This window comes from Lasioglossum baleicum, chromosome 13 (genome assembly GCF_051020765.1).
Source record: "Lasioglossum baleicum chromosome 13, iyLasBale1, whole genome shotgun sequence".
Classification (NCBI taxonomy): Eukaryota; Metazoa; Arthropoda; class Insecta; order Hymenoptera; family Halictidae; genus Lasioglossum; species Lasioglossum baleicum.
The window spans coordinates 1,861,743-1,875,874 of NC_134941.1; the positions used below are offsets into that span (position 1 = coordinate 1,861,743).

At 41.3% G+C, this 14,132-nt stretch overlaps 1 protein-coding gene across 12 annotated transcripts in view; it reads right to left on the reverse strand.

Annotated features, from left to right (window-relative positions):
• The window catches only part of LOC143215469 (lachesin), a 653,313-nt gene that overhangs the window by 283,518 nt on the left and 355,663 nt on the right, over positions 1-14,132 (reverse strand). For 5 of the 12 annotated variants that reach the window (XM_076437613.1, XM_076437608.1, XM_076437609.1 and 2 more), the window contains one exon: positions 12,927-12,964. The exons of the other annotated variants lie outside the window; for them this stretch is intronic. The gene's annotated coding sequence lies outside the window, so the exon portion shown is untranslated. The remainder of the gene's footprint in view (positions 1-12,926; positions 12,965-14,132) is intronic. 12 annotated transcript variants of the gene reach the window in all.

Consider the following 14,132-nt stretch of genomic DNA (forward strand, 5'->3'; position numbering starts at 1 on the left):
CTGGCCAGTAGTAGCGGGTGGCGATACGATGATAGGTCTTTTCGACCCCTAAATGCCCTGCCTGTGGGTTGTCGTGCGCCTCCTGCAGGATCTCGGTTCTCCGTTCCTCCGGGATTACGAGTTTCCACTCGTTCCCGTCGGAACCCAGCGTTTCCGCGATCAACGGATCTGTTCTTCGACAAAACAGCTCCCCGCCCCGAATTGCCCAGTCCGGAAATTTCTCGGGATTTCTCTCGACTTCCGCAAATTTTCCCTCGTACCACTTTGGGCGAACCGCGGCCGCGATATGAGTTTCCCTTTCGGTATCCCCCTCCCCCTCGTAAATACGCGAAAGTGCATCTGGCACTTTATTAAGGGCTCCCTGCCGATATACTACTTGGAAATCGTATTCCTGCAGCTGCAGGGCCCAACGCGCTAACCGACCCGTGGGGTTTTTCAAAGTTCTAAGCCACCGTAAACTGTTGTGGTCCGTAATTACCGTAAATGCGTACCCTTCTAAGTATGGTCGAAATTTTTGTACCGCCCAGACAATCGCGAGACATTCGAGCTCTGTAGCGGAATATTTTCGCTCCGGTAATGTGAGCGATCTACTCGCGAATGCTATTACGCGTTCGACCTCATCGACCTCTTGCGTTAATACCGCGCCTAAACCTACTGTGCTCGCATCCGTCTGCAGGGTAAATGGGGTTTCGAAATTTGGGCACGAGAGGGTAGGTGCCGAAGCGATCGCGTCCCGTAAGGATTCGAAGGCGCTTTGTTGGGCGTCCTTCCACTCCCATTCGCGATCTTTACGTAATAGACGGTTCAGTGGTTCGGCAAGTGTGGCGAATCCCGGAATGAATCTCCTGTACCAGGAGGCCATCCCGAGAAAACGCCGCACCTGCTTCACCGTTTTCGGCGGAGGATACGATAAAACGGGTTGGATTTTCTCCGCGTCCACCTTTAATCCCTCTCGGCTCACCACGAAACCCAAATACCGAACTTCTTGACAGCAGAACTCGCACTTATCAGGATTTATCATTAGACCGGCTTCTTTGATTCTATTCAATACGCGTTTGAGCCATTCGAGATGTTCTTTGAACGTTTTGGTGACGATGATTATATCGTCTAGATACGAAAACGCGTGAGGCTCCATTTCTGGGCCTATTAACCGGTCCAATAATCGCTGAAAGGTTGCGGGTGCTCCTGTCAGACCATACGGCATGCGGCGGAAATGGAAAAGACCTTTTCCCGGTACCGTAAAAGCTGTTATTTCGCGGCTTCCTTCCTCTAACGGAATTTGGAAGTACGCTTGACTGAGGTCGATGGTCGAGATATATTTCGCGGCCCGTAACTTGTCTAGGATTTGCGTCATGAGCGGTAACGGATACGCATCTTTCTTCGAGACCTCGTTAACTTTTCGGAAATCGAGACAAAAACGGTATTTACCGTTGGGTTTTTTAACCATCACGATCGGACTTGACCAACCACTTTGCGATGGTTCTATTATGCCGTCGGCCAGTAGCTTATCTACTTCCTTATATATGGCCTCCTGTACTTTCGGGGAGACGGCATAGTATCGCTGTTTAATCGGAGGATGGTCGCCCACATCGATTCTGTGGCTAGTCAAGTTCGTCATTCCGGTCATATCGTTAAATTCCGGTAACGTGGTCTCGAGAAACTCTTTTAATTGCCGTTTTTCGGCTTCCTCCATCGTTTGTAGACCACAACATACGGTGTCGGGGTTAGTATTCTCGAAAGGGAATTTCTCATTTGGCCGTTTCGCAAAATACCACACTGAATTGTGGTATTCGGCTACTATGCCGAACTTCGCGATTGAATCGGTTCCTAATAGCAGGGGTGTCACCAGATTGTCCAGGACTCGCGCAAATATATCGCGTTTCTCTCTGCCTATTCTTAACGAAAAACGTGCCTCCTCGATTGCTCGATCCACTGCGCCGGTGGCGAGGAGGAAATAGCAAGGTTTATCTGTTGTTCTAATTTCGATGATTCTATCCTCGACGTTCTCGAGGGTTTCTCGGCTCACAAAGGTCAGCGATGAGCCCGAGTCTATTAAAGCGCGGGTCGCGAAATTGCCGATGTACGCGTCGACGGTCAGTAGCGGGGGTCGGTATTCCTCCCCATTTACAATTACGCGGGCCGATATTAATTCGGGTGAAGTCTCTCCTGACCCCTCGATCGACTTCCCCCCTCGTTTCCCGACCGTTTACTGCACCTTCGGCAGCGATTTATTGTAACCCCCTCCGCTCCGCATCCGTAGCAGTGCAGTTGCGGTTCTTCACGGCAGTCTCGAGACAGGTGACCAGTCTTACGGCAATTCCAACATTGATGCTGGTACTTCCCGGTAGCACGCGGTTTATCGCGTCGCGGCCATTGTTGCACCGCCACGGCTGCAGTCTCCTTCGGTGTACGAGCTGGGGGTTCGCGGGATGAGCTACGTGATCTGTTCCCGGGTCGGTATCTTTCGTGTCCCCCCGGCGTCGACGACAGTTGTTTACCTGCCCCCGACTCCCGAGGTTTGCGAAGTGCCGATCCGGTTCGAGATTCTTTACGGAAGGATCGGGAGAGTCGACCGCCCGACTCGTCACTTTCTCCCCCGCTAGCGGAGGATACCGCGTTCGCGTACCCAAAAGTGACTGACTTACCCCTTCCGGGTGCTTTTACGCGTGAATGTTTACTGGGATCGAATGCTAACCCGGGGTGCACCATTTCCGATGGTTTAGGATTCCCCCGTTTTCTACGCTCTTCGACCCGGTCCGCCTCCACTAACTCATCTGACGCGTCATCGACCGTGTTTAACGACTCTCTTGCTATCGTTTGTCGCAACGATAATTTCGCGCCTTCATACAATATCCTTGCCATTCTCTCCTCTGTCCACCGCGGCTGTAATTTATCGAACATCGTGGTCATGGCCATTATGTACTCGCGGACGGGCTCTGTCTCATCCTGGAATCGTTCTCTAATGTTCCGTTCCAGGTTGAATTGGTATTCGGGGTCCCCGAAAAATTCTCGAAACGCGGTCGCGAATTCCGCCCAACTCCCACAACGACTTCCCTTGCGTTTGTGCCAACGCTTTGCTGTGCCCCCGAAACAAACTGCTACGCAGTCGATCAATTCTATATCGTCGATGCCGTGATACTGTTTCTGGTGTTCGAGGTCCTCTAGAAATTCTTCTGGGTCCTCTCCCTCTTCACCGGAGAATTTTAGCCTCCATCGCCTAATTATTTCGGCGATGGGGGTTCCTCTATAATTCAACTCTCGGGGTCTCGCTCCGCGTGGCACTTCCGCGTCGGGGTCGTCGCGTGATTCGGGATTCGTTCTCGGCATACTTGATGCCCGACTACGGTGACGTTCGGGAGACCACGGTCTCCACCTTTGATTCTGCGGAACTCTCAAATTAAATTCGCGGGGCGGTGATCTGCCGCCGCTTTCATTTTTCCCTTGCTGATTAATGCGCAAGGCCGCTATATGATCTAACGCGTCCCCGTAGTCCGATTCTCCGCCGTCGTCCCCATGTTCCTTTTTCGGTAAATTTAACGAACTTCTCATTCTGATTCGTGAACCTCGACACCCAATTCGAAACAGAGTTTCTGTAACCGCGGCCGTATGACCCGAAATGGAATTATTCCCGATATATCACGTTTTAGACAGAGAGGGTGCGTTTTCTTTTTCGTATCGCTAATTTTTCTCGTATTTATTACGACGCGAATTTTCCTTTTACCGACACGAATTCCGACTTTACCTCTACTTACTGCCTTTCCCCCAGCCCTTTCTCGTTCTCTCTATCGCGCCAAAAAGGGAAAACAACAACCCAATCCAAAACACTAAATCGGACCCTTTTCGTCAATTTCCCACGCACCTGCCCGTCGACAGTATTACTGCGCGGTCGCTAAGATACTACCGGTAGATTTTCGCAAATTATTCGCCAAATTTCCTCAAGAAACTCGCTAAAAGGTGACCATTATTTTTCCGCAAATTGTTCGCTAATTTCCGAAAAACAAAACTCGCAAAGTATCTTCTACTAGGATCCCGCAAATCTCTTTATTTCCGACTAGCGCTAGTCGTTTCACCAAAATATTTCATAAAAGGGGTCCGAAAATTTTAATTACTTGTTAAACTCTCTAGAGTTCAATCGCAAATGGGTTATATTCGTCTAGACTACGGACGATATACGGACAACAAACCAACTTCCTCCACCACATGTATAACACAAAAAAAAATTTTATAAAAAAAAAAAACCGTTTGCATGTGGGATTAATTTTTGGGAAACAGCATGAACATAATCAAAATATAACAACGAGGTGAAATTATGCGAGAATATCGCAGCCGCGGGTGGATTACGCTATATGCGGTACCTTCCCCGCGACCGAGAGTTTTCTCTCTATTATCAATTCCCAATAATTGCAATTAAACAACCGTGTGCCATTCCAAGAAAAAAAAGAAACAATTTGCATAAATTATGACAATAAGTTCAATGTTTAAATATTAGGAGTTGGTGATTATTGAGGAAAGTGGAATGGTATACAAGAGGAGAATAATATGAGAGAAATGTATCGGTATTGTGGACCTTTACGGGCGGACTACCTCTAGGGGCGATCCTAGTCCCGTAACGGTATTACCCACAATAAACAAATATAAGTTGTCCCTCGTATTGGGGATTATTGGGGCGAAACTCAAGATTCCTGGGCAGGTCACACTCGGTGGTGTGTCCCTCTCCCGCGAAATCAAGTGTTACCCCTCCGCCAATAACGAGGTCCAAACACAATTAAATAAACACAGTAAATATGCACAGTATATAATAAAAATTTTTCCAATGAAATACTAAAAAAAAATCAGACTGCGGAGGAAGCGTGATCGGTATTGATTAACTAACGTAAATTTTCTATTAGTTTTTTGATTTTGTTTAGTCTTGTATAAACTTTAATTATTTTATCTGTACTATGGCCAACGTCGACTAATGCCAATTTGTCAACCTAGAGTTACACTACTAATATCAGCAACAGATTACCCGAAGGTCCGTTAATATTTATTAAATAATGGATTGAAATTGGAATCAATAATGTTATCCAGACGGAACAAAATGAAATTACCGAAATTATTACTATTATTATTAGTACACTGTGTGCAATTGCGTCGAGAGTACGCGCGATCACGTTTCCTTTTCTGACCCTGAATCCTGAAAATAAATTTTGTACACCCGGTATATTGTAACGGCGGAATGGCACACGAAATTCGAAAATATAATGAACAAAGGCCTTCGTCAAGGACCTTGAACAGAGAACAGGCTGTTGTAAATACGACGTGACACCGTAATATCTTTTCAACAGCCTGTTGCTGTGTTTACGAGGTGTTGGTTCGTTGGTTCGAGCGAGACAAAGAAAGTACCGCTCAAGGACGGGTCGTGTTTCTCTACTACGCGACCGTTTCGTTGGCCCGATTCAAATTCACACGTTTCGCCTTCGAAATTAGAATTTTCCCGTGAGAGCCTCGAACTTCCTCACGCGTCTCTTTTTTAAAAAGCCTATCTCAAATCGCTTTTTACGGCGAGATTTCCGCAATGTTCGGGCGCCAATTTGTCACGGCGTTTATTTCCCGGCGAACCGAGAGATAACCGCCTTCGAGAAATTATGGCCTTGCGACCGGGCCACGCTCGGTCGCGCGACACGTGGTCCTCTCGAGACAAAAGATCCTCGCAGATTCGAACGGAACGACAAATTTGGACACGAAGTGAACGGGCGCCAGGTACTATACCGTACCACGCGAAACTCTCGAACGATTCGATCGGTTCTCAAAACGACGTCGAATCTGCGAACATCATTTAGGCCGGTGACGGCCGCGAATGGGTCCAGGGAACCACGTGAGGAAAGGAACGGGGCATTCCCCGCGACGAGAACGTTTCTCACGGTAAATGAAGCTACTCTGTTGATCTCGGGCAAAATATAGTCGTTTATTAAAACGAGATGGTCATACAATCCGCCGGCCGTTGCCGGCGGTAGTCAATACCTTTGCCGGCGCGAACACGAAAGTAACGGCGGCTGTTCGGCCGATCGCGCGGAATAACTTCTATCGCGTCGAGCTCGGTCGTCACAGGACTTCGCGTGAATTTACAAGCCACGAGGGCACGACTTCGACCGAGCTCCGGTGACGTACGCGTTCCTAATTCGAGACTGGGCGAAGTGTGCGAACGGTGAACGACACGAAACGAATACGGCGCATTATCCTCCCGAGGAACGATCCGAGGGTAACCCGAAGAATTACCGGGCGAATATCGTGGGTCCCGAATAACTCGTGCACGAGGATCCGGCGACACACGATCCGCGGCCTCGCGAGCCTCTCAGGAGAGCGACTCCTGGTCAACGGTAAACGCGGGGAAACACGCGGTACACCGCGGTACGAACTTTCGCGAACTCAAATAACGTCCCCGAACCAACACGAACTGGTCACAAATGATATCGAACTAAAGCCTGACCGGCACTTACCAATATCGCTGTAGTGGCGGCAGTCGCAAAATACTTTTATAATCGCGGTCTAAGATTCGCACGTGTGCACCGTAAACAGTCCTTCGACCCAGTGGCCCAGTTCGAGATGGTTCGGAACGCGGAAGCGAGTTTTCCCCCCACTCTCGTCTTCGGCGACGCTCGGGCCAATCACGTTGTTTCTGGGCGCAGGGACGACTCGATGACATGTCGGCCCGGGCCTTCGGTATTTTCTATTTTTCCGAAGCCCGGCCGATATAAGGCGGTGAGTCGGCATCCATGGATCCGAGCCGTTCCGGTGTAGCTCTCATGGCATTTTCCGGATGAGACGTCGACGAGGGTGGACTGCTGATCGTCCTTATGTTTAACAGCCTCGCCGCTTTCTCCGGGTTGACAGATCCGGGCTCGGTCCAATCCTCGCCGTCTTCCTCGCCAGCGTCGCCCTGTGATTGGTGTTCCGAGCGTCTTCGCTTGCGGCCTTCCGCCAATCGGCGGCCGGAGACAGGTATCGGGCTCCTCGCCGATTTCGGTGGTTCCTGAAAACTCTTGTCGCGCCCGGCGGCGCGACATTCAAAGGCGATAATTCTATTCTTCGGGCGTTCGGATGTCCCAGGGAGAGCGCTCGTTATAGCCGTTTCGTTATTGTACCGCTTTTTCGGTGACCTGGTCTTTCGTCTAAGGTTCGGAGTGACGTAGGCTAAATCTGCCACGTCACAGGATATCAAATTGATACAATACCTCATCAAATATTTAAATGTTTAGTAATTGGTTAAGTCCGCAACATATTTAATAATGTAAACAATATTTTGAATAATTTTTAGTGGCGACTCTGAGTGACCACTCGAGTGCTGAGGGTTACCCTTCAAATTTAAATATTTTATGAGGTATTATATTAATTTAATATTTATAAAATGAAAAAAATCATACAGAATGGAATTATTCTACGTCGGAAGAAATATTTAATTTTCGAGTTAAAATAGCTTCGAGTGCAAGGGGTTAATAGTGTTTTTAATTCTGTTAGGATTTGGTGTATAATAACTAGACTGCGGCTTTTTATGCAAAATAAAAATTGTCTGCATTTAAAGCGGTTAAAGTAATACCTACCCACTATGATAAATATTAAATAAATAGTAAGTGTTTATCATAGTGGTTAGGTACCATTTTAACCCTCTTGTATTTTCAAAATACCATGATAAATATTAAATAAATATTAAGTGTTTATCATAGTGGTTAGGTACCACTTTAACCATCTTGTATTTTCAAAATACCATGATAAAAACGAACGCGACCACCGCGTTGTGGCAGTTACCGTGTTAACAGAAAGAAATAACTTGTGTTTAAAGAACCACAAAATTTCGTTTCATAACAGCCGTTTATTCCAATGACAAGCCATAAAGCTGACGAGTTAAATAACAAGGTGCAAACAATTAATTTATTACGACTTATTTTACGTAAAATACACGAACGCAGTCGTTGAATGTATTAAATATGATAACGATAACACATTAGGGTATATAACTAGTATTCTAGTCCAGTTAACGCAGTTGAAAAACGTGTTTATTATACATTCTATGTTTAGAACGTTAAGGCGTTCAGTATAATGGAAATGGCTATTTCCTATTTACTTTTAATCCTTGCATAACAATTCTCTTTATTGCTAATGGCCGAACCTTGTAGTTCTCATGGACATTAGAGAAGCCGTTCAAACATTTTCAATAATTACCAACGCGAAATTATTCGAGCGTAAGCAATTCCATCGAGACGCAACACGCATGGCAATAGGAGAGGACAAGGACGGAGAATAGGACGGTTTAATTTTGTAAAGATACCTCAGCCATTTGCGGTCTCTTGTTTCGAGGTGAATAGCGAGAGGACGCATTCCCGGTAGGCAATATTTAAATGCTAAGCAGAGTACTGAACTACCGTTTCACCGACTTCTTGACTTCCCTCGCAAACAGAATAGCCTCCGGATACATTTACAGGCGTTCGCTTTCCCTCTTGTATTATCTCGTCACAGTTTAAATGTTATATTTTTCATGATAAACGACACTCCTAAGAGACGAATTTCTCTCGACAATTTTTATCACCAACATCGTTTTAACCCCTTCCCTTACAATATCGTGTCTGAATCGTGATGAAGATTCTAAACAGAGTCTAATAAATGTGTATGCTGCTAATTTCCTTTAAACCGAAATGAAATTCTACCTTGGTTTCGTTAATGTACAGCTATTGGACAATATCTACGTGGGTGTACAAAGTATTCGTACACCTTTTAAAAACTAATAACTTTTTTCTAATTGTACCAAACTACCTGACTTTTTATAAACAATTAGAAACAATGGTTTACGAAATGATATGCAAAAAAGATTTTCCAAACATTATAATTTACAAGGTTAAATGCAAAAATAAAAGAGGCATTTTTTAAAACTTTTTTATTTGGGCCCTCAGAGTCGCCATTCGAGTGCTAAGGGTTAATATTGCTAAATAATTAGGTTGTCCCAAAAGTTAGTTTTCGATTCATGCACATAATGCAAATTCATGTCAGGAAGTACTAAAACATTACCATAAAGATTATCGCATTGTTTGTATTTATTTAGCAACATTCAAGGAACACATTCCGAAATAAACTTTTGGGACAACCTAATATGTACTACACAATTGCAATATCACTGTGGGTGAATTAAAATATAGAGTTCAAATTTAGGTACTTAATTTAGGTACTTAATATACTACTTTCCAACCTTTATGCTACTACGACTCCCCAAAAAAGAATTTTTTTCCGCGCCTCTCTATCTTTTATATTTTTAATAGATATAATAGTATAGACGCGTTTTAAAAATTGGTATGATTATTTATTTGTAGAAACATAATATGATATGAAAATTAATTTTTTATTAAGAAATTTTGGTTGGAAACCGCTGTACTAAGGCATATTTTTGTGCGTTCAAATTATTATTAGCTTTTTGCAAATTATTATTATGTTTATAACGTATATTGATGTTTTCAGCGCAGTGGTTCGATCTGATGTTACTAACTAAGTAATTTTGCAAATTACCACAAAATTTTCAACGTTTCGGTCAATATTTAGACCTATTATTCTAACGATATTAAAAGAATATTCAGAAAGGTAGGAATTCACACAATTTTCAAAATACCACATAATCTAAAGGAATTTTTCCCCGCGATCAAAGATAAAGTACCATTGTTAGAAAACTACAATTTAGTTTATTCAATACCTTGTAAGGGTTGTAGCCAGCTATACTTACATAGGACAAACGTCAAGACTTTTGGAGACTCGGATCAGAGAATATACATAGACATAACATATTTCTACCTCCAGCACAACACACTGCATTGACGAGGCATTCAATAGAATTTGACCATGCTTTTAATTTCGAAAATGTCAAAATAGTAGAAAAAGAGACCAACTTGCACCAAAGGATTTTATTAGAAACAATTCACACGATTAAACATCATAGCGTAAATCTTAGGTATGAACCACCTAAGATACACGAATATTACGCAGCATTACTGAACCAGTAATGTTTTATGATGAATTTTTCTAACAAATCAAATCTGTTAATGGTTTTAAAGTACATCAGAAGTAGATTGAATGTCAATTAATAAATTACCACAACTTCGTATGGTATACAAACAGTGGAAACTTGTGCTTGGATTTTTCACGGTTCATATTTACCGCCAAATATTAATTGGCCAATGAATGGGTCGATCGATGTTTTCTTTCATTGCCACTTCAAATTCTAACGTTTACCTCGGTTCGTATATCACAGGCATGGAATCAACTCGTGGTTATAAAGTTGTAAAGAGTTTAAAATAATTTGTTCACTTAGCAAGTAGATTTGTTCTAAGGAACATTTGGTTTTTTTTGCGTAATGCAACATAAATTACATATTATACAATGATTTAATAATTTTTACAGACGGAATTGTATAAAAATTTTTCTTGAAAATGGTCTAAATATTGACCGAAACGTTGACAATTTTGTGGTAATTTGCAAAATTGCTTAGTTAGTGTGCTGAATAAAAGACGCATATTAGGCATTGTATGCTTGTCGCTTATCAACTGAAAAAAAACAGAAATGATATGTAAGGCATTGGGAAAACATGCTGTATCTATCAGCAGCATCGAGAAGTGGTTCCAAAGATTCCGCAGTGGAAATGTCGACCTCGAAGATAAGGAGAGAGCAGGAACGCCGAAAAAATTTCCTGATGAGGATTTGGAGCAATTACTCGAAGAAAATCCTTGCCAAACGCAAACAGAGCTTGCTACTGGGTTAGGCGTAACACAACAAAACGTTTCCGTTCGACTGAAAAAGCTAGGAAAAATTCAAAAGCAAGGTCGCAGGGTTCCATACGTACTGTCGAAAAGCAACAAATCGAGACCACACGCAGCAAAAACGACCAGTGACGATCTGGATTCGTTGGGCTGGAAAGTTTTGCCACACCCGGTGTATTCACTAGACCTGGCTCCGTCAGATTATCACTTGTTCAGATCGCTACAACATCATTTGGTGGATACACAATTCCAAACAGTTGAAGAAGTCGAAAAATGCCTCGCCGACTTCGTCGAGTCAAAACCCCCATCTTTTTTTCACCAAGGGGTTCGTCGTCTGACCGAGAAGTGGAAGAATTGTAGAAGCAAAAGAAGACTACGTTCCCGATTAAAACATACTTGTATTTTAAGTGAAAAAATATTGAATTTGACGAAAAAAGGCCGGGAACTTATTTGTACATCTAATAAAAACAACGGAGATATTTTCGGTCAAAGTCTTAGGTGCCTCACCCTGTATATTCGGACGATCTCAATTCGCGCACGTGGTTGTAAGAGGCTACACATTTATACTAAAAAATTATTAACTTTTAAAATACAGATCGATGTACTGCACGTCAGTTTGTAATTATCAATGTTTAAAGAAGCTAGCACAATTTGATATCGTGATGCATATTTTTCCTATTATTTTGTTAGAAAATTTTAATATATTAATTTATATATTATATTAATATTATTATTCTTAATATATTAATTTATATATTATATTAATATTATTATTCTTAATATATTAATTTATATATTATATTAACATTATTATTCTTAATATTACTATTAATATATATTGTATTATATTAATTTAATATATAACATTATAATATTACTAGGATACCAAAATATTTACTTGAAACATTATATGCATGAGGTTAAATTGCAAAGAGCTCTCGAACGATTCCTCTAGAAGAGGACAACATATTGAATGCCTATTCAATTTGACTACCTCTATCGTATCAATATGAAATAATTATTAAGCATTTGAGAGCCAAAAGTGAAACTGTAATATGTATCACGAGATCTGGGTGCCATGCCGTGGTTAAATTCAGGTCAAGTGAACGATCTCATGGTCTCTCGAGACTGTCGCGTGCTTATAATCTGTGTCGAAAATTATTGGACAAGATTTATCGTGACATAATTTGTCTAGATTATTCAAGTGAGCGGGTAAAAAATACAAATTCCTTCGGGAAATTAAAATCGATAAAACCATCTTTCATACAATCAAAAAAAGTGTATGAACGCATGAACGATTAAGACGAACAAACAAACATAATGGTGAAGCATGCATGATAAGTAGATTGCGGATTTTATGCATTTATGACAAAAATCGGTAAGCACAATTTAAAGTAGTGGACATATTAAAAAGATTTAAAGACATCAGCGTATTGGCTTCAGCTTATCAGATAATTAAAAGAAGAAAGAAATTTTTATTTCGCTCCTCTGTCTTGCAATCAATGCAAACATTTTTTATTTTGCATGAAGATCCGCAATCTAATGACAAGTATATGGAAAACCTCGATCTACATATAAAAAGTGACAAAGTATTTGCCCTGAAAAAATAGAAAAAATTCTAGTACAAATAGAAGAAATAGAAAAAATTCTGATTGCAAATTGTAGATCATAGAAAAAAGTCCAACGAATCCACAATTAGAAACAACGCTACAATGTTTGCATTTAGTAATAGCTAGTAATAACATTTAGTAATAACTGCGAATGTTTATGTAATTTTCAATTTTTGTAGACAAATTTTACGAAAGTTGTACCAAATAAATTCTATTTTCTTTGCTAATAACATTTGTAGGTCCAAAATAAATAAAAATCGTACTAAATTCCGCCGAATTTGATACTCCAGCGTTTTTTGAACATTTTTATAATCCATAACTACATAAAGATCCGCAGTCTAGTAATAACCTAAGCTGTTCGGTCTGCCCTTCGAAGATTCGGTCTGCATGTTTACAGGTTACACTGTTCTAAAATGGAACGTGTCCACGAGTGAAATAGTATTATTATCGATAACGGGTGGTGTAAATTTTGGCTTTCTATTCTCTTTTATATACCATAATTCTCAGAAAGGTAGCAGTATTTTTATAGAGAAATAAACACTACCTCTGTCTTCCTTCTTGATTCCATCTAAAGTCTCTCACCTGAAACAAACAAATCTTTAGAAAGGACTAATAGAAAGAATAGAGTCTCTACCGGGAAGGGGGAGAGAGGTTAGAAAAGTTCCGAGGGGTAAGAACGAATTATTCAGAGAGTTCAGATCATGAATTAGTTCGACGGCGAAAAAGTCACTTTTAGGGATGCAACAGGCTTGTGTCAGCATTTGATTTAATTTAACAAGTCTACAGCATCTCGCTTTAATGGAGACTCCAATTGCTTTTACACACATGTCGAAGAAGTGAGAGGTATAATTTTTCGGTTCATTGCTGGTTATCATTCTTGAAAATCTAGACACTTATTGTTACTTAGCTTTAGGAAACTTCTGGCTATTACATAAAAGGTTTGGAGGCGAGGGGGTTGCGAGATCCACTTATATGTCTAATCGAAAAATATCTTCTAAATACAAACATCTTCAAAATATTGGGACTTTTGTGTGCGTTGAAAAAGCTGTTTTTATAAAATAACCGTATATATTAATAGTTCAACGCGGTTTCATGTATTTAGTACCCTGATTGATTGTACTATACATACACTATACTATACATAGACAATACTATAACAAATGTTTATATGCTTCCTCTATCATTTGCTTTCGACTACTTTCACATTCTCTTGGAAGAGTGACTATGAATATTTCGGATACACAATGTAATTCCGGTACTTCTTTGTATTTTGTACCTGAACATGGTAACCGATGAGAAGGTCTTGAGAATTAGACTCCATCTACATACCTAACATCACATTATTTATGTTATTTATACCACTCATTGTATCGCTATAATTACTAGTCTTTAACCCCTAACCGTACTTTTCCTTTTACAGTTACAGTGACTAGTTATTAAAACGTCTTAATGCACAAAAATGTCGTAGAAGGAAAAGGAAAATGTATGTTTCTTGTACGGCTACATTTATTGTAATGCTTAAATATTGATTACAATTTCATCTAAAATAAAACACGTAACATTCATACTTGTTAGACTTTGTTAAAAATCTTCATCACGAGTCTGGCTCGTCAAAGTACGGCAAGGGGTTAAACATGATATCATCATATTAACAATGCAAACGAGAGAAATTGGCTACTTTTGGAATGATTACAGGCAAGCAGTGTACATTAGCAGTTAAATTTGGAGGTTAAATCACAAAAGGGTCCGT